The following is a 20173-nucleotide window of genomic DNA, read 5'->3' as shown; positions in this document are numbered from 1 at the left end:
CGTGAACTAGAATGGGCTCCCTTCCTGGATGTGGCACTTGGATGGATGTGGATGTCCTACACACATCAGAACAATCTGTACCAAAATGCTTGAACTTAAATTGCTTAGCTGGACTTATCCGAAACTACACTTCAGTTTCACAGCAGAATGCACTTAGGTTACAGAGTCAGTGTGGGAGAGCCAGGCTACTGTTATAGATGGATAATGAGATGATTGGCTCTCGCAATTAAGGGATAACTCTTGTGTGAATATAAGGAAAAGCTTTAGTGATGTATAGTTATGTTGTTGTAGTTTAGATGTCCTCTGTTTTCCCCATAGTTCCCTTTCCCCCCTCGAATTGTTGCCATCAGACAGCCTGGGTTGTCTAGGACAAGTACAAAGAAGGCTGCACATGTGTCCCTTGCATGGGGCAGTTGGGAATGGAAAAGCTTGGTGCTTAGGGGGTGCAGCATGGCAACACCTGACCTCCAATCAGTTACAAGAAAGCAGTCTCCACTGATAAATGGCTGTCGGGGTCTCTCTAGCTGGTCAGAGTGATCCCAAGAAAAGTTCAAAAGTCTCTTTTCCCAGTCCAGCACTTGAAGAAGGAGTCAGAGCTCTTCATTTCTCGGTCTCAAGGTTGTTTATTGCATCTTATCTATAAAATTCTTTCTCCTGTCCAGCCGAGGTCCGCTCAGCAGGACAGCCAGAGGCACTCTGCCTTCCCCCAGGGCGGGGTTATCTTTATATACTACAAACTACGTGTACAATATTTACAATTACTTTCCAATACCTATCACCTATGTTAGACAGTGAGCTTCTACTCTAAACCAATCTAAAAGTGCCAACATCACCAGTGAAGATGGAGGTAGAGAAGAAGAAGAAAGGCTAGACATGCCCAAATCCCTCCATCTTGTCCCCAAAACCCCTATACTAAAAATCCTAAAACCTACATTTACACCCTGTGACAACTTTATTACTACACTATTTGAACTGCTGTGGCTTTTAGGTCTTCGTGTAAAGCTGGCAATTTGCTCCACAGTTCTCAGTCGAACCCACTGGTGTTCTGGGCTGTGTGCCAGGGTCTCTGAGCCCCCTGGCAGGGGTCCCAGCAACTCTGGACACCCAGAGGGATGTCCTGAGTTCTGACAAATGGCAAAGAAGAGCTGACTGACAGGCTTTGGGAGGGGCCAGGGCTGGCTGATGCAACCCTCAGGGGTATAAAAGACTGAGCATCCATCTTGAAGATGAACCAGCCACGTGGTATCCACGAGGCAGTTCCCAGCACTGCGAATTTTCATTATGTAGTCCTTTTGTTGTATTTTTGTCAAGGTTTAATAAACCCCTTAAAATTTTCAAAGTGAGCTGTTGTTTCTCACACTACCTTCCTTCCACTGTATTCTGCTCATTATCCACTATGCTGGGTATTGTGGCATTGGAATTTCATTTTTGCAATGATTCAGCTCTTATATTGGGAGCTTGCATTTTTTATATAGTTCTTCTCCCCCCTGCATTTTTTCATGAGCTTCATTCAAATTCCTGAATGAGAGCACTGCCCAAATTAAGGTACAATACTTTTTTTAATAAAAACATTTTTCAACAATGGTTTTGGCTGCCTTTATAAGAGAAGTTTTAACAAACAAAAGAGAACATGTGTAACCGTTCAATCCATTGTAAGGAGAACAAACAGAGACAATGCTAACAGGTACCTACTACTCTGGATGTCTCCTCTGCTCACTAAAGTCAGGATTTTTTTTAAATAATATGTATTTTCTCCTTCTCTAAATGAACATGTAGCATGCTTAATATCAAAGGTTAACCCTCTATCCTACAGTACAATCATTTGTGTTTACATAATGAGTTTTAGTACTATTGTCTGTACCATCATTAGACCTTTACCTCTCAGAGACTTCTAATTTTCACTCTTTGCTTTAGTAAATATTGGTTATCTATAACTATTTTTTATATCCAGATATGCATTGGGAACTTATGCATTTTGCATAAACAGAAAGCCTTGTACTATAGAGAAGACATGGAGAGTTATGTAGTGTAATAACCAGAATGTGAAATTTGGGATTATGTGCATAGTGAGAAAATAAAGCAATAAATATTTTTAAAGGATTACCTTGCAACACTAACAGATAGCTAGCTTATTTGATTAAAATGAGTGCATGAAAGTATTTTATAGTTTCTGTAAATGAGATGATCTGTGTAAGTACACTTTTAGCCTTAGAGAAATAACAGCCTGAGGTTGCTTTTGACTCCCTGGGATAACAGATGACTTAAACTTCTTCACTACTTTTAATGGTTGAATTGGATAGCTTCCTGACTATCAGAAAGAAACCCTTCCCCGTGGATCTCTTCTTTCATAAAGGTCAGCACAGCCTTTTTTGCCTTTGTCACTTTAACAAAAAAAAAGAAGTTAGTAAGTGTACCAGTATATTTGTTAACCTTTGATTTCCTAAGGGTTTTTTGGCCCTTTTTTAATGAACTAAAAAAAAGAAAAGAAGAGCAAATGAGAGAAAGCTATTTCTCATTGAAAGTGTTTGCTTTACGATTTTGTAATATTTATATAACAACAATCCTCAAGAAAAAACAACCCACCCATATCAGTATTTTGCAAATATTTCTTCCCTTGTCAGACAAAATGTTATTTTTACCTAACAATTCAGGCACTTGCTAAGATGCTTCTCACAGATATTTCTTCCCATGCAACTCATTTGTCATAGGATTGCTAACATTAAAAAGAGGAAAAATTACTCTTTAATTTAAGGGCTGTTTTCAATGAAACAAACTGGCTGAAGAAAAATCTGAGTGCACTTCCCATTGTTGGGCATGAGACATTTTAAATGCATTTTGGTTGTATACAGTCTTCCAGCTGTTTGCATTAGCTGTCAACCATAAGTTGACAATAAATTCTAGCCGCACATTAATTGGTGTCTGAGCTTACTAGTAATGCACTTGGTATTTTTAAGAATCAGTCATAATTCATACAGCATGCAAATCTACCAAAGCAAGTCTAACAAAGAAGCCTGAATATATTCTTGCTCAGTGTAATTTGAGGGAACACTGTAAGGCAGATGCAAATGTCAATATTATTCTCTGCATGTAAATATTCCCTTTTGTTTGCACAATCCTCATGGGTATCATGTTTCAGTATTTGGCTCCTTCTAGCAGACCAAAGGGCAAAGTGGTGGAGAGATCAGCAGTAAGGTACATCATGAGAAGCAGTTGAAAAAAAAAAAAAAAAGAGCTTTTTGATCTTGGCAAAAGTCACCAAATTCAGTTTCTGGTTATGATTAGGTCAGTTTTACATATGTCAAGTGACGTTTTTAGGAACAAAAGAAAGAAGATACTGCCTAGTACTTCACTCTTCTCCCACTACAGCACAAGGAAGACACACTAACTCCACCCTGGAGTGTGATGCAGCAAGTGTTTGTACATCCACACACATTTACACCCCTCTACAAATAAATGAAAACCATACTCTACAAGCCAGAGCATTTCCCCTGCCTTAAGACAAAGTTTTTCATTGACTCTTTTAGCCAGCTGTTAATGCCCCTCAGCTCTGGCAGTCGTGTCCAGGCTCAGGCCAACACGTCTGACTGGACATACACAATGGATCCCAGCGGCGAGGCAGCTCTGTGAGGGACCTCATCCATGTCTGCAACTGAAGGGAGGGGTGTCAAGAGCATGGATCCAGGCTCTTGTAGAACTCTCCACTCAGTAGTGCCAAGCAACAGGACAAGAGGCAATGGGCAGAAACTGGTGCATAGGAAATTCCTGAATGTGAGGGAGAATTCGACTGTGCAGGTGAGCGAGCACTGGAACACCTTATCTGGAGAGGCTGTGCAGTCTCCCTCACTGGAGATATTCAGAAACCATCTGGACACAATCCTGTGCCATGTGCTCTGGGATGACCCTGCTTGACCATGGAGGCTGGACCAGATGACCCACTGTGATCCCTTCCAACCTGACCCATCCTGAGATTCTGTAACTGAGGGGTTTTGGCTCTCTTTCACACACATTACTGTCAAATCCTGAAGAACAGTGGTTTTTGCTTTGCAAAATCCAGTGATGCAATAAACAATCATTTTCCCTGCAAAAATTAGACTGTTCTTGCTTGAAATTGTTGACTTTAAAACAACTGCATTTTTCTATTTTGTTCATTTAAAAGTTTTCCAAAATGTTTCATTCAGGCTTTCCAGCTTGCAGACCTGTCTCCGATTCTGGACACTTGTTGACTCAGACACCTTCCTGGAAAGGCATCTTCAGAGACCCCTCAGTGTACAGCCTTGCTCAGTTAGCTCCACATTTCCAGCATGGGATTCAGTTTAAGCTTTGTGTGTTCAACCAGCAGCTCCAGCTGACCTCCTTAAGGTACACTTACTTGCCAAAGGATGTTTTTTTTAGCACCAGTATTTTTTAGTATCACTGACTCTTCCTTGAGATCAGTTAACTTTCATTGCAGTCAATTTCAAAACTCCAAGTTGTTCTGAAATCCTTTATCACCCACCCACTATCTGACTTTTTGGGTCTGGGTTTTTTCCATGTAGCACATGCATTCCTAGAAGGATTCCAATCAGAGGCTTTGTTGTTTTGTTAGTGTTTAAGTCAGTAGGAAGTACCTCTTTTCACACGCGACTCAACGATCCAAAAAGGATTCTTACGTTCTGTTGCACTGCCAGGTGTTGCATATTTTAATTCCAGTTTCACCCCCCAGTTTGCCTCCTGTATTTATTGCCTCAGCTCAGCCGAGCAATAAACTGCAGCTGCAGATGAGGGGCAGCATCCTCTGCCCACCATCCCAGCAGCGAGGCACCCGTGTCTCTGCACGGCCACTGCAGGCTTCCTTCGCGCTGCCGCTGACTCCTCAGCACGGAGCGCAGAGGAAGGAGGAGGAGGATGAGGATGAGGATGAGGAGGAGGACGAGGACGAGGACGAGGACGAGGAGGTGGCGCTGGCAACCTGGGTGGATGGGAGCGTGTCCCTCGCTGCCCTGATGTGAGGGGCACGGCGAGCAGCTCCGAGGGTAAAACCCCACCTTGGCCAGCGGCACGGGCAGCGCCTCGGGCAGGGCTCAGCCTGCGGCTTTTCCCAGCGTTTCTTTCCTGCCGACGTTTTAAAGACAGTTCTGGCTCCCTCTCGTGGAGCATGAGCCACAGGCAAGGTTTTGCCATGCACTGGTTACATGGTTGCACGTTCCCAGCCCTAAACTTTATAGAACAATAAGATAGATTCTTCAATTAAACAGATTAAAAGGACCTCGCGCTCTGATTTCTACAAAAAAAAAGAGAGTTCCTTTATCTTCACTGTCTTCCTACACTAAACCACCACAGTCACCAACATAATGCTCCAATTCTTCAGGAGCCTTCAGCGAAGCTCCAGAAGGCTCCTTTCCCTCCTCAGCACTTTCCTGGCTCTTCCTATCTGACACTCACCTTCCACCTCCACCTCCTGCATGCACCACACCTGAAGATGGAAGATGCTCTTGCCAGAGTTCTCTGTCAGCACGCAGCATCACACGAAGGTCTACCTCTAGGATAAACAGAACCAATGCTGAAGAGAACATTTATATTTCATTCTTGGGGTTGTTTCCTGACATCTTCCAAATTTTTTTTTATAGCATCTCTTCCATATGAGTGAAATAAAAAGTGACACTGCAATGTGGTAAGAATAGCTAATGTCAGATACAGAAGTAATGAGTATTTTCCTTTTCTTCCTTTGTGTCTTCAATTCAGCTCTCCATGGATCCATAAAATATGAAGATGACATCATCTTACTGAATGCTCATGTTTATTTGATGGTCCTTCATGATCTGAAGTCCTTTATTTCCTCCATTACGCAGAAGAAAATGCAAAGTGAAACAAGAACCAGGGGGAGAAAAAGGCATTATTTAGACTTAAGTCCTTACAAGAGGATTGTGGTGGTGACAAAATACCTTGCTGTTTCACTTTGACATGAAGTTTTCTGTGTGATTTTTTTAGATGAGGTATTAATTGGTATGGCATGTCAAAACAAGCAACATTTTTTAAGGCCAGAATTCCACCGTGTGCCATGTTCATCACTGCACTCAAAGTACAGCCCAGAACAGGAGAAGTCAATTTTTGTAAAGAAAGTGTTGCTAAAAAAGCAAGTTGTGCAGCCTTATAGATACAAAAGGAAAATGATGGCATTACAGGCATAACAGGGTTGTTCTGCAGCACTGAAAATGCCACTCATTAGTCTTACTCTTCATTGATAAACTAAAGCAAGTCTTATATTATGTGTTTTATTTTTGTCTATAAGTGTCAATAGATATTGCAACTTATAAGTTAAAAAAGAACAATCCATGAGACTGTCAATAAGAGAAATGTATGACTTTACACAGGAGCATGCCCTAGAAGAGGGTTAATTGCATTTTTCCCAGCCTCTGCAGGCCTCCATTTAACTGGTGAAATGTTCCCAGCACAGTAAAATGTTGCTTTTCCCTCCATGACAGCAAAGAGAACAAATACATCAGCTGCTTCCTAGGAAAGTCCAGCCAAAATAAGTAAAATGAGTGCTCCTGGAGGGAGAGTGGACACCTCCTACACCTCCCACACATATTCTAGTCTTGAAAATGTCTATATAATCCCAATCAAACCCAGAGCAGGCTACTTGATTATCCCAGGTTGCACTGTTTGGTTAGCCTAATCCTTCTTACTGTGTAAGCACTCATGCCAGCAATAAAGATAATAATAATGCTAAGTAGTGTTCCTTGAGAGAATGTAATAATTTTGATTTGAAACTGCTGTAGTAGTGAAAGCTGAGACAACAAACATATTTGGAAAATTCCTGCTCTTCATAAATTGAGGCTGTTACGTTAGTTGTACTTTTTCTCTTTCATTCATGATGTGTTTTATTTTCACTTTCAGTTTTCAGAAAAACAAGTGCCGCTTGTAAAGAATCTAAAGAAATCTGTAATAGTCAAATCTGTGAAAGCACAAATGATGCTCAGTCAATAAGAACTCATTGGTTTCAATAAGACCTCGTTTCATTATGGTTCTTGTGACTGGCCTTTGCAATATTTTCTTTCAGTGTTTTGAGGCAGCTCCCAGTCAGCAAATTCACATCTACAAGGACCCTACCCTCTTACTCTGATGAACTGGAAGAGTTAAGTGGCCAACACTGATTCTGCCAGTATTGCTGGTTCTCAGCCAGCCATAGCTCTTAGCAAAGATGACTTGCACAGAATTCTATTTTTTCTTACAGAAATATTTTTAAAGATGAGACAATTAAAAAAAAGAAAGCCAAAACAAAATGAAAACCCAAGTCTGCCTCCTTATTTCACCCTTGAATAAAAACACAAATTACATAATGGAAATTGCTCCATGCATAACAAGAAATTTGTGAGAGGCTTACAGAAATGTCAAAAACAATGCATGTGTCTTGCTGAAACCTCCAAAACTCTGATAAAATCACAACTTTAGGCTTCTGCCCATCAGTACAGGCCGAGACAATATTTTATTTGTCTGCAAATAATAAAATTATATAATTGTCACTAGGCAACCATTGATTTTAAATGAGTTATCAGTTCTTGGGGACAAAGCTAAACATAACCAGGAGCTACTAGTTAATTCTTTAAATAATCATTAAAATCAACTAAATTATCTTTTCTCTCCCCAGAAAACTACTCTTTTTACCTCCAAACTTCAAAAAATCAGCAAACACATTAGTGTGGCTTTGCTAAATTTTTTCTTGCTTTTAATTATGTAGGAGATATAAAATTGTTTGTATCAAAAAACAAAAAGAAAAAAGTGAGTATGAGAGACAAACTTTAGTGTATTGAAAATCTTTGCTATAGCTCAGGACTGAAAATTGCTATTGGCCATTTTATTTTGTCTCCAACAGCATCCTAGTAACAGTATTTTCATATTGTTACCACACCTTTTTTTTTTTTTAATATTTATTTATCCCTGCCACAACATAGACTAAGGCTAAAAAACAGAAATATGGGATTTTTTCCCTTGGTTAGAATACATTTTCAAAGATCTAGCCTGAAGTTATTTGCAAACTAATTACGAACATCAATCACCCACTGGTTTATCTAGCTCTTTCCCACTGTGCTCAGTCTCTAGATTTACTCATGAGTAAATCCTATCCTTCCTCTTTGGTAGGCAATAATCAGCCAGTTCACTTCCTTTTGCTCCAAAGGATCTCTGCTCTCTTGATGTCAACTGCATGCGTCAGTTCTTGTCAACTTTTATTCTTCTTGAGTATGCTTGAGTCATCTTCCTCCAGATCTGTATTTCAGCAGCACCTTTACACTAATATTTCCTCTCTTCACAGGAAGTGCCTTTACTGATTATCTGCTAATCCACTGCCTAGAAATGAGAAAGTGATCTGATATGATTATTCCTTAAAATAAGTCCTTAAAATTCCTTAAAATACAAGCTGGCAAGGGAATGAAAACAAACAGTCCTTCTACAAAACACTTCAGGCATCTGTACCAGTGAAAGAAATGCAGGAATATAAATGGAAGCCCCTAAATGTAGGAAATTCTAAGTGTGGTTGCCTGGACCAGTTAGCATAGCTGAGAAGGGATTGGGTAATTGATGTGGGCTGAATGTGTGGCAGAGCAAGCACGGGGGGGTAAAAATATCCTGTTACCTTGTGCCAGGAGAGCACACCCTGAGAGAAGACCTCCAGTGGTCAGCAGTGCTACCAGGAGAATCAGCTGTGCATACACAGGTAGGTCAAGCAGCAGAACCATTATGTGCTAGTTTAGCATTTCTGGGGAAAGGAAAAAAAGGAGGAAGAGGAGCAAGGGACACCAAGACAGAAGACGACACTTCAAAGGAACTGATTATATTAGACTGGCAAAAAAGAAGTATGCCTCAAAAAAATTAAAGCAATTGAATAATCTAAAAAAAAAAAAAAAAAAAAAAGAAACTTAAAAAGACATCACTTGTGGGTCCTCAATTATCTGAACCCAAGAAGAAAGTATACAACTTTGAAATGAAATGAGGAAATGAATGAGGGGCAAAAATCTTTTTGAAGCATGAAGGACAGAATGAGGCTGTCCAAAGTACAAAGGCAGATCCATCAGGCAAAGGTCATAAAGGACAGAAGAAAATACCCTGTCCACACATACTGTAGTGGGAAAAGCACAGAAAGAGATGGCACAGAAAAGGTCAATGTTTATTCATTGTCTGCTTAACAGTCACACTCTGTATTTTGCTTTGTATTGGCTCACTGCTACCAGGTGCAGATCTTTCACATCTTCCTGTTGAAATGCTTAGTCTCCTTCTCCTGCCCCCAGAACTGCCTTAGCTCATGGAGGCTTTTTGCAGTATTCATCCTCCAGCAAGCATTACACTCCTCACAGTGCCATGGCACACTCTCCATTATACAGGCAATACATAGGTTAGCAGGGGACACCCTTCCAAAATATAGTTTCTACATCTTTGATAGTGTTCTCAGTGACAAGTTTGTTTGAAATCTGAATTCTGGTCACTCATCCAGCTAGTTGTACCTTATCTTGGCCATATTTCTCTTACTGTCATAAATAACAGTATCAAAAGCCCTAATAAGGCCAAGGCAGATTAAATTTACAGCTTCCTCTCTGTTCAAATGACATGCTATCCTAACAAAAAAAGAAATAATATTGGCTCAACAGAACTTGCTGATTATAATTAATCTCATTTTGATCTTTCAAGTACTTATATGTATTTAGAATTCTTATTCCAGAATTTATCTGGAAATTGGAGATAGCTGACTGGTCTAAAACACTCACCTATCCCTACTTTTGCTCTTTCCCTTCTTCCTCTTCCCTACCTCATCTGTTTTCTCAGCACTTTTCCTGTCTTTCAAGTCTTCAGAGGGTGCAAGCAGCTCTAATTTTCAAACAATTTCAAACAATTTTAATTTGCATAAAATGTTGGCTGATGCAACATCCTGCCTCTTAATTGTTGCTCTAAATTCTCTTATTTGAGAAGGACTGCTATTGAATAGCTCTCAATAGTATAAATTGCAGACATGTCTCCCGACAAAGATTATTTATAAAAGTTTGCACTTCACATAAAGTAAAAAAATGAACAGGAATATGTTCAAGTAACCGGTAAAAATTCTGTTAATCTTTTACATAAGGTTGTATCAGATAACCTATTTAAAGAAAGGAAAAATAATTCAAAGACTGGAAACAAAGAGTGAAAAAGATTAATATATTACAGTATTACATTTATACTAATAAGCATCATAATTTATTTCATGGCAGATGTTTGTTTTATCTCCTCATTTCTGAATCAAAGTGTTTGAATAGTCAAATACTTCTAATCACTACATTTGCAAAAGTAGAACACAGAGAAGCCTGAGAAAAGAGAGAATTGGTGGAAATGGAAGACAAGAAAACAATTAATATCTCATAGCAGATGTCTGGCCTTGGACATTTTAGATATTCTTCCTTCATGTTTGCTGATTCATTTCTTGACTCTCTCTTTCCTGGAAGTCTCAACTACTTAGTCACACCCTTCATTATTGTATCTTATAAAAAAACCATTATTTTTACCTAGTGTTGACAGCTTGTCATCTTTCTCCCAAGAATTCATACTGAGGGATGCTGATCTTGAGGTGTATCCAAGACTGAAAGAATCTGCTTTTGGTTTTCACTTAATTAGCTAAAATCGGTGAAGAACTGTGGTACATGACATTGCACTGAAGTACTGAAATCCATTTTCATCTACAACTCTTTTAACCCTTGATTTTAAGGGTAAAATTTTTAACCCTTTCTTTTAAGGAAGTTTGTCAGAGTGAGCCTTCCTTGCTTGAGAAGAATTTGAAGGATTACAGGGTCAGGACATAGACTCATTTTCCTCCAGAGCAAGCATCCCTACCTGGAAGCCTGTTTTGCAAAACTGGTGCAAAACACTTCTACACAGTTCCTTGTAACAGCAGGGTTTGGCTTCCTCTCAGGACTAGGCCTCCTGGAATAATTTTGCTGTTCCCAGTTCCTTGTTCTTTCTGCAGTGAAGGGTTCAGAAATGAAGGGCTAGCCTACAGAAATTCAAACCTGAAAATTGTTTAAGAAGTCCACATCATTCACATGTGAATATACCTAAAATCTTGACAGTAAAGACAAACGGAGTTTTTATTATATAATAAAATCCTCAATAATTAGGCTAGGGAAAATCTATTTAAAATATATCTCCTGTATTAGACCACCACAATGCCATCTCATACAACTGATGAAGATGAAGTCTAACAAACACACAAAACCCCCTGTAATTCCTGTGAGTAGCATGGATATGTAAAGGAGCAAATGAAACCATACACAAGTTATGTTTTGTTTAGTTGCTTTTTTTTTTTTTTTAATTGAGAGAAAAGGCTTATAGTTTCATGACAGGGAGCATTACCCATGTTTATTAATAGAATGGAAGTTCTCAAGTGCTTTTATGATGTGGTTGTATCACAGTGAATATACAAAACTCCCTACTTCCATTTGCAGTCACACGGGATCCCTGCCTACCCTGCAGAGCTGGATGAGATACCATCCTGGAAGCACGGAGTGTCTGGAGCAGTGCCTGCTCAACATGATCAGCCAGCTGTCTGAAGGCCACCAACAAGTGTCTGCACATCAGAAATTCCAAAACTCTTCAAGGAACAAATATTTAGAGCATCCATGTCTACAAAAATGTTTTCTTGCTACATTTTTCAAACCCACAGAACAATGTTCAGAGACATAAAGGCAGGGAAAGGTTGCCAGAAAACACCATTCCAACATCTGTGCTTCATGCTTCTTTAAAGCTCTGCAAAACTCAGACATGACGACTCATACAAACTCACACATGATCATAAATGTAATATATCATGATTTGTCAGGGCAATCCAAATCTGAGGATAAAAATGTAAGCACACTAGAGTGTCATTTACTTTTGACTTTTGCTCTTTAGAAAAGGGCAAGCAAGTTTTGGTTCTGCTCTGCTAGGAAAAGCCATCATGAAGAATGAAGAGCTGTGTTAGGACATTTCAGACATAACCCTAAGCCCTGCTCCTGCACACAGTGGTGGTAGTACAGCACTATGTACTAAAAAAAAATCCAGAACAGGGAGTGAACCCAGCTTTGCCTAGCAGGTTGGCTGCAAACTGCAAGGTTTCATAATCCCCTCTCTCATCTTGATTATCTGATTTACAACAAAGCAAAAGTTTTAATTAAAGCCACTTCTCCTGTCAAGGCATTGAGTCTCTTTCACCCAACTAGGAGGAAATGTGCATCTTCATGTTAGCCAGCTTGCTGCTCATATCAACCAATGAAACCAACATTTTGAGATCAGATACAAATCCTTTGGCAGCAATGCTTAAAAGATAGCATTAGACTAAGAGGAGAGAGGCTGCAGTGATGATGCAGTGTGTAGGAAAGGACTCCTTACACAATATATTTGCTTATAAGCCAAGTATTAGCTGGCTCTAAATAAATTCTCTTCAGTAAAGTACTGACAACAATGAAATATTTCCAAAACTGACTTCAGTTGATTCTAGTTCTAAGGTTTGGAAACCTTAGTTTTAACAAATTCATTTATTCTCTTGAGCCTTTGAAAGTTTTTCCTCCTGACCACAAAAAATCTTTTATCTTTTGCACAAGAAAAGATTGAAATGAGAGTTGTTCAATTCCTATGTAGTCCTTTCACTAAAAAGGAAAAAGATCTAATGGAAAAAAAGTAGAGATTATAAATGTTTTCAATTCTGCAACTACACATCCAGTGTTACCGGTACTACATCAGGGTGTTCTGCCTACTGGTAATTGGTTAAAAATCAACTATACAATAACTTGGAATATATTACACATAAAAGTATTATATCAAATGAGAAAGTAAAACCTCTGCTTTTTCAAAGACACTGCTTTTGCAATATTCAAACAGTAAGTATTGGTCATGGTTTAACTATGAAAGAAGCTTTGCAGGTCTGTGTCCAACAACCACTGCATTATAGTGTGACTTGGTGCTACAAGGAGGTGAGTTATTCAATGAGAGAATCACTGAAGTTTATACAAGAATAATTTACATTTTTCACTGTCAGCATTTATACCCTTACATATCAGATCATGCCAACATGTCTCAGAGTAGTAGCCTGTGTAGATTTATAGACCAGAACTTTTAGATTAATTAGGAAGACAATAGGTATTCCAGAAACCAATCCACTTCTGCACAGGTTATTTTTTTTTTCCAACTCTATCTTTGCAAGAATGAAGAGTATGGATCCAGAAAGAAACATCTGTACCAATATGGCACATTAGGAAAGTTTGGCACATTTGGAAGGAATTAGTAGAAGTTAAACTACTATGAAAAATCACCTAATCCATTTTTGAAGGACATACAATTTCAGATAAATACATACAACAGGAGGTCAGAGTGCTATAATCTCAAATTAACCAGAGATTATAGGAATCAGCTATTCCTAGAGCAGCTAAAGGAATATTTACTAAAACTTCTATAAGCACACAGCATATCTGACCTCATTATTGTTTAATGACAGTTAAATTATTGTTTATTGACAGTTTAATTTACTGCCTATTGCCTTAGGCCTGTTTTATTGACATGGCCTAAGCCAGAGATGAGCAAAAGAGAAAGCATCACACCCACTGCAGTTTTGTACTGCAGTATAAATCTGATGTGTAAGCCAGCAGCCATTTAAATTTCCAAATTCGCAATGCTTCATCTCCAGTTATCAGAGCACAGTATTTGGTTTAATTCTTCAAATGTGTTTTTGAGGCTAACAAAAAGGTAAACATGTCTAGGCAGAATTTAACTTTGCAGGGTACCTGGACTGCCAAGTTTCAGCTGCATGTGTTGGCCCAAATCTGTCACACTAAACAAGGATTGCAGAGGATGTATCTCTCAACCTCTGAGCTGTGCTCCAGTCACCTAAACCAGAAGGCAGAAAACAGGGACCCAGAATGACTCTGGGCCTTTGTGGTTTTGGAGATGAGACTGAATATATATTCTCATTTTTTGCAAGTTGCTGAATTTAGGCAACTTTCTTTGTTAAAGACCTCAGAATTCTCCAATATGATTTCAGATAAGACAAAAAAAAAGGCACTTTTATTCAATAAATCTTTTTTCTGAGCTCAATCAGTTTTTGTTCTACAAATGCATCTGAAATAACAGGGCATCTTGAGGTGTACAATTATTAATTTTAATTAAAAAATATCAGGTGCTTTATGACCTTTTACTCAATGCCTAAGTGACAGAAATCAGAAGTTTTTGACTTTCTGAACTGTTTGACTTGAAGTTCCATCAGAGATAATAAACATGTAACAGAAATAATTCCTCTGGTTCCTAATTAGCCTTCCATATCCCAAATGGAAGTATACTAGTATCCCATAATTATCTTCTACTTCGTGAAAATGTTTCTACTCTGTGAAAATGCAGAGCACTACTGCTACCTAATGGGTCATTTTCTTCAGAGCAAGAGGCAAATGACCTATCAGATAAAAGACGATTTTATCTGCATGTTTCTTTTTCCATGTCAGAGAAACAATCAGGAGGACACTTAGCAGTGGTAGTTCTGAGTGTGTCACCACCACATTAATGTTTAATGATGACACTCACTGCCAGCAGCACTGGCATGAAGCAGATAACTGCATAATAATCACTGTGGTGAATGCCACTGGATTCAGTTAGCAACACACTTCCCAATTTATCAGTTTATAAATCAAAGAAACCATCTTTCAGCCTTGGCCCTTCTACTGACACTACATTTTTGCATTTCTTATTCAGAAACATGCACCTCTGAAATCAATCTGCATTCGTGGGCAAATCTGAATTCATGGGCAAAAAAACTGTCTCACAGGTGACACAGAAAGGGGAAAGCAAACAAAGTCTTCATTGGTTATTGAAAAGGAGGATAGGGAATCAAATCACTTGTTGATAAAGGACAAAACAAATAATAAATTACATAAGAAACAGCATGCAAATGTTTCCACTATATGCAGCACCTTTTATTTTGGGCATGACTCTGTTGAACAATGAAACACTTTCCATAAAGCTTTTGCCACTCATTTCCAGGCTGCTCCAAAGCAGGTCCTTCTTTCCCACGCTACTGTAAGCACCCTGACACGGCGAGGGAAGGCCACCCTTTAACACTGGCACATACAGGCAGACCCAGCCAGCACTGACAGATACCTGCAAAAGCCAGAACAAATATTTGCTGCAGATGACAGATCATTTCAAGTTTTAACTGGAACGTTAGAAATGTTTGGTGTGAGCTGTGCCAATTTTCTCCTACCTGTGGGCAGCTAGAGTGAACAAGTTCCGTCCTAGCAAGTATTTTTCTTCAGTGCTTCTCCTTTCAGAAGTCAACCAGCCTGTTTTTACACAGATTTTCCTAAAAGAATCTATCAATAGTATTCTCAGGCTGGGAACAGTCCTCTTTATTCAGTTTAAAGGTAAAGGGACATAAGAAGAAAGCAGGAGCCAAGAAGATCTTGGATCATTAATTTTACATATAACTAATGGTAAAAAAAATTGGGAGGGGGGTGCAGGGAGTGTTCCAGCTTAAAAAATCTCTGTTCTAATCTAATTCCTCCCCTCAAAGTAGCCTTGGGGAAAAAAAAAAAGATGCTCAACCTTTTTTTTTTGAAGATACTAGTAAAGGATGACACTTGAGATATCCTTATAATAATAGAAGATAAAGACATCTGACTTAGAGAAACATTCTTTATTCACTTTTATTGCACTTGTGCAAATTTTTTAATCTCCTAATTCTTCAGCACTTATTACAGAGATATTGAAACCCAAAACCTGTATGTCAATCTCAGGCGTCACTTCCAAAAGTGTTTTCAAATTGTAAGAAACGGACAATTCAATTTTTAAAAGCCCTGTGGAGAGCACCAACAGGCAGAACTCTCCTCCTAAGCGAGGCAACATATTAGCAATTTCGAGAATTTGGGGCTAAAGTCATTTAGAGCCTTGCTCCAGAAATCACTGTGAGGCACAGAAACCTGTGCAGCAGCCACTGCACCTTCCTACACGCTGCCAAACCCCTTGCAGCCTGCCCTGCTTCAGGCACATTTCTCACCTGACTCACTGGTTTGTTTAGCTGCTGCCTCTGTCTGATTGCCATGTGGCACGTGGCAGGGTTTCACATGTGGCACCACCACACCCAGGGCACCAAGCAGAGAGCTGCCTGCCTGAAAGGGGAAAGTCATTTCCAGACCTTCCACTCCTTCCCCTTCTCCTCCTCCCATTTATTTGGTGTCCCTGTTCAGACAGGAACAGCCAAATGTGGAGATGTAATTTAACAAGGAAAAACCTTTGTGGGACCTGGCTGTGGCTGACACTACACACTTATGCATGGCTTTGCCATTTTATTCTCAAACAACTTCTTTCCTTGTTTCCTTTGAGTGCAGTGATGCCAACACATTGTAAGAGTTCAAGGTGCTGAGCAGTGCCTCAGTCCCTGACAGGCACACATGGCCCAGGCCAGCAGAGCTTCATCCCTTACCCCTGGGGCAGTCAGCACAGGAAAGTTGTGAACGAACCCCACCTCCATGCCACCCAGCCATCAGCCCATCTCCTGCCATGATAACCAGACTCACATCTGTGCTTCAGGCCATCTCTGAAGAAAGAGTTATCACCAGACTGATTTCATTCTGGCAGGCTCCCTACAGAGTGAGGAGAACTGATAAGGGAAAAAAACAGCTAGCCCTTTAGCTTTTCCAAGGGGGATCTCCAACATTTTAATATTTAGTGTTGCAGCAGAAAAATCAAGTACACTTCACCTTCTTGCTATTGTTTTAAACATTATTTTAAAAGAAATATGAATCTGCCTTATTTATATTCTTCAATTTGTGTCTGTGGTGAGGCAAGATAACCAAAAAGTATTCTCACAAAGTGTTTCTGTAGCAAAACCGAAAATGCTGTAGCCTTCTACTTCCCCGTGCCCACAAACTGTGCAGAAAATCTGGGAAGGGGAGGTTGTCACATCCCAGCTCCCTGTGAACATGGGACACTTTATCATTCCCATGGAGCCAGTTCCCTTTCAGCCCTCTCAGGCTGGCACATGAAGCCATCCATCCCTGGTGCACACCCTGGGCACAGGAATGAAAAGAGAGGGAAGGAATTCCTGAGTATTTGATAACTTTCTTACCAGCTGGTCTGGCACTGCTTTGCCTTTGGATAGTCCTCCTAAGCCACTGCCTCGCCTTTGGATAATCCTCCTAATCCTCTACCTAAGCCACTCACCCAAGCTGTGCTCCAGGGCTTGGTAGTTGCAACTCCAATCTTGACAATCCTGAGCACTTCTAAAATTTTTGGACCGGGCATCTTTTTGAAATACTTCTAGAAAAGGGCATATAATAGACTTAATTGTCAGCAGAATAATCTGAGAGGCAGGTATCCCACTGAATCCAGATATCCAAGGGAGGGAAGCTGGCATCCCATTGAATTTTCTATAGATGTGCCTTGTGGAGAACATCTTGATCACTTTCTCAGGCTTATGTTGGAAACACCTCCCCAGGCAAGGAGCAGAAGGATGTCATCCAGTTCCCCCTCCCTAATGGGGCTGTCCTGTCTTGTTCTGATCAATTTCTGACATCAGTTTCTGGTCAATGCCTGGGTAGATCTCCATCTGGGATGTAGAAAAGCTTGATAGGTCACTGTAGGATGTAAGTTTTCTTGACAGGCTCCTAGGTAATTTGCCAAGCCAGAAGTTACTGACAATGGAGAGCTTCTTTACAGGTGAATGGCCAAAAAGATCTTTTGACAGTGTCACTCTTGGGCCCAGAATGACACAGGAACAGGTGAGAGGCAGTACTGCAGAAAGGGCAAGGAAGGCTTTATTCAAGAGAACCACACGGTTTATATGGAGTGATGGGATACATTCTATTTGATTGGCTAGTTAACAAAAACACCTTTCTCACACACCATCCTTGAGAAGAACAGAGAGACAAAGTAGAAAAACACCACCTGCAGATTGTTTATACTTAACAAGTTATTACATCCTTACAACTCCCTGGAAACTCTCACAAGCTGCTGTGAGAAACGCTTGCTGTTTCTCTCTCTCTGTCCCGTGGCATCCACAGACAGAATCAGGGAGAGGCAGTTTTCCAGGAGGTTAAGCTTCTGGTTAACTTTTAACCTGGTTCAAAGTTATTCCAGAATCCTTCCTCAGGTGGCTTCTAGATGACCAAAGGACACTTGTGACTTGACTTGTTACAGCCTCGTGCCACACATTGACTCCAAACAGTGTGAACAGAAAGGACAGAATAGGAAGAGACTGATAATCTTTGAAGGAGAAAAATGGAAAAGCTGGTAATCCCATGTGATAAGCAGCTCTTGGTTAGCTGTGTACACACTAATAGCCACCTGCCAAAGTGCACTGAGAACCCAGCCCAAGAGAAGTCAGTCCCTGGGAGATGGAGCCTTACTGGGGGTGATGGCAGCGATGCCCATGCACCATGATGTACTCATGTTGTTCTTTGTGCAATTCAGCATCAAAGGAACTGGACTGGAATACTTCTGGTATTCCAGTCCAAACTCTCATATGATGTTGTCTTCACAGTTTCATATGCTCCACTGTATCGACTAAAATGCTTCTTGGGAGACAAACTTGGCTTTTAAACAATTTTGTAACCCATTTGCATAGCACTGCTTTGTTTCTGCTATTTTACTCAGTTATGGTGAGGCAGCAGGAGTGGGGCTTCAGGGTCCTTGGCTGCTGTGGGATCAAGAGAGTTCATGCAATAGTTTGGGTTGGGAAGGGACCTTAAAGATCATCTTTTTCCAACCTCCCTGCTGTGGGCAGGGACACCTTCCATTACAGGAGGTTGGTCAATGCCTCAGCTGACCTGGCCTTGCTATCACCATACTGAGACCCTGTGTGAAACTTCTTCTGAGTCCATTCTCTATTTACTATCTCCAAGTGCTAACAAGCCAAGGTGTCTTGCTTTATGCAACAGTAAAAATTTCTTTTATTCCTTTACAAGAGTCAGAAAATTTGGTACTTTCTTTGTATCTGTCTCCCAGACTCACATAGAAACCCATAGAAACTAAAAGCACACAAACTAAGGAAGTTCCCATTCTTCTACCTGCCAAATAGTAACAGTGAGCTCTGATTCCCACTGAGGAAAGGTTTACACACCAGGGAAATGGAGGGGGACAGCAATTTGAGCTTGTGTCCCAGGATCTGCAATGAGTGGAAGTAGTCCTTACATCTCGTGAACACCTTAGTCCAAATCCATGGAAGCAAAGGTGCTACCATATTCACCAGCTGGCACTGGGGAGGACTCTTGTCCAGGTTCACAAGATGTGCTATGACCACCACTGGGTAAAGTATTTGCATTCAAAAAAACCAGAGCAGGGCACAGGAACATGAAGCTGGGGCAGGATAAGTGCAGAAGAATGTCCCATGGATTTGAGACTGGTATTTTCCTAGGAGTGCCCCAAGTAAGGCTGCATTTGCTGTACCAGAAGTCCCTTCAGGGATCACAAGACAAATGTGTGAACGCTGTGGCACAGGATCTCTTGCCAGGGTGTTCTTCAGAAGCAGCTCAAGGCAGTGTGTATGATGTCACAGTATCTGCAAGTCTCTGTGGAAGATACTGCAGTTCCACCACAAGCCCTCCTGATTTAGGGGCCCAGGTCGCCAGTGGTGGACTAGCATTCCCAAAGAGAGCCTCAACTCCCTGCTGAAACCCCCGTTCACCTCCTGAGATGTCCCAGTCACACAGTCTTACCTAAACACATCTTCAGCTGCCTTGCTCACAGCCTTGCCCTAATCTTAGCCATACACAGACAAAAGGCACTAAATTGTATCATCTGGGTCAGGGAAGATAACAGATAACGCTGGGTGTGACACACAGAGAAAATGCCACAGCTGCTCAGTGCCCCAATAAAAACACATCAAATAAAACACGTGGCAAAATGGAACTCTGTCTGTGAAATAACTTGTGAATTACTGGCCAGGTATTTTTCCTTCCAAAACTGTAGGGCCCAGAATTCCAACAAATAAACCAGGGATCAGAGCTAAGAGGTGTGTAGTATATTTCTTTAATACTTCTAGAGAGGAAGGGGCTAAAGACTGCAGAGTCAGGAAGCCTTTACTATTAGTATACCAACCTTTATTATCTACATCTCCTATTGGTGTTGTTTCTTCATAATTACATGCCTTTTTAATACCTTGAAAGAGGCCCAAATCTTCAATGCAAGGTGGGACATTCAAGAATATGTTTCTGAAATC

This window comes from Haemorhous mexicanus, chromosome 1, assembly GCF_027477595.1.
Source record: "Haemorhous mexicanus isolate bHaeMex1 chromosome 1, bHaeMex1.pri, whole genome shotgun sequence".
Classification (NCBI taxonomy): Eukaryota; Metazoa; Chordata; class Aves; order Passeriformes; family Fringillidae; genus Haemorhous; species Haemorhous mexicanus.
Note: the sequence above shows the minus strand (reverse complement) of the source record.